This window comes from Galeopterus variegatus, unplaced genomic scaffold (assembly GCF_000696425.1).
Source record: "Galeopterus variegatus unplaced genomic scaffold, G_variegatus-3.0.2 Scaffold844, whole genome shotgun sequence".
Lineage (NCBI taxonomy): Eukaryota > Metazoa > Chordata > Mammalia > Dermoptera > Cynocephalidae > Galeopterus > Galeopterus variegatus.
Window position 1 is genome coordinate 18,977 of NW_007726955.1, and position 1,669 is coordinate 20,645.

The following is a 1,669-nucleotide window of genomic DNA, read 5'->3' on the forward strand; positions in this document are numbered from 1 at the left end:
AGGGGGAACAGCCCAGAAACAGAAAGCTGCTCTCACCTGCTTTCTGGCCTGCCTCAGATCAGAGAAGCTGCGAGTATCTTGAGGTTTCCAGTGTGGCCTGTCAGACTCTGCTGGTTTGGATAATCCTGATGAGATTTGGAGAAAGGGTGCAGGCACATGAGCATTTATAAGCGGAGTCGAATCTTTATCCCTTTCAGGTTCATCGAAATGTCACTGTCACTACTGATAAATCAACCGTGTCATCTTTCCCATTACCTCAGCACCTCCCATAGAGAATGTGATGTGATGGAAGGAGCCCTACAGCAGGAATCAGAGCCCTGGGTTCTGGTCCTGACTCTGCCTCCTTGAGCTGTGTGACCTTGGATGAGTTGGTTACCTTCTCTTGGCTTTACTTTAATCATCTGTAAAGAGAGAGGAAGGGACATACTAGATGACATTTTTTTTCATTTTTCTTTATCGTGGTAAAAAACACATAATGTAAAATTTACCATCATTTAAAAATGTACAGTTTGGAGCTGGCCCATGGCTCACTAGGTAGAGTGTGGTGCTGGTGGCACCAAGGCCATGGGTTTGGATCCCTATATTGGGATGGCCGGTTAGCTCACTTGGGAGAGCGTGGTGCTGACAACACCAAGTCAAGGGTTAAGATCCCCTTACTGGTCATCTTAAAAAAAAAAAAAAGCACAGTTCAGTAGTGTAAGTATATTTACGTTGTTGTGAAACAGATCTCCAGAACTTTTTCATCTGGCAAATCTGAAACTCTACGTCCATTAAACAACAACTGCCCTTTCCCCCTTCCCTGAGCCCCTGGGAACCACCATTCTACTTTCTGTTTCTATGAATTTGACTGCTTTAGGTACCTCCTATGAAGGGAATCACGCAGTATTTGTCTTTTTGTAACTGGCTTACTTCACTTAGCATATTGTTCACAAGGTTCATTCATGTTATAGTATGTGTCAAAATTTCCTTCCTTTTTAAGGCTGAATAATATGCCATTATATGTATATACCAAATTTTGTTTACCCATTTATTCATGGATAGACATTTGGGCTGTTTCTACCTCTTGGCTGTTTAGAACAGTGCTGCTATGAATATGGGCATACAAATACCTGTTCAAGTCTCTGCTTTTAATCCTTTTGGATATATAACCAGAAGTGGTAGGTCTATTTTTAAGTTTTTGAAGAATCACCATACTGTTTTCACAGTGACTGTAGCATTTTACATTCTCACCAACAGTGCACAAGGGTTATAATTTCTCCACATCCTTGCCAACATTTGTATTGTTTTTTCGATAGTGCCATACTAATGGGTGTGAAGTGATATGTCATTGTGGTTTTGATTTGTATTTCTCTGATGATTAGTGATGTTTTCACGTGCTTATTGCTCATTTTTATATCATCCTTGGAAGAATATATGTTTACCTCTTTTGCCCACTTTTTAATCAGCTTACTTGATTTTTTTTGGTGTTGGGTTATATTTTAATTGACTCTATTGACTGCCCATCTTTAACATTTATAACTCTGGATTTTTACTATCTTCAACCAACTTTTTATCTCTCTTTGCCTTTTCAGGAAGGGATAATGATTTATCACCATAGAATATGTTCATAAGAAATTGAATCTACGATGACTCTGACAGATTTTTTTTTTTTTTTTTTTTTTTTTTTTTT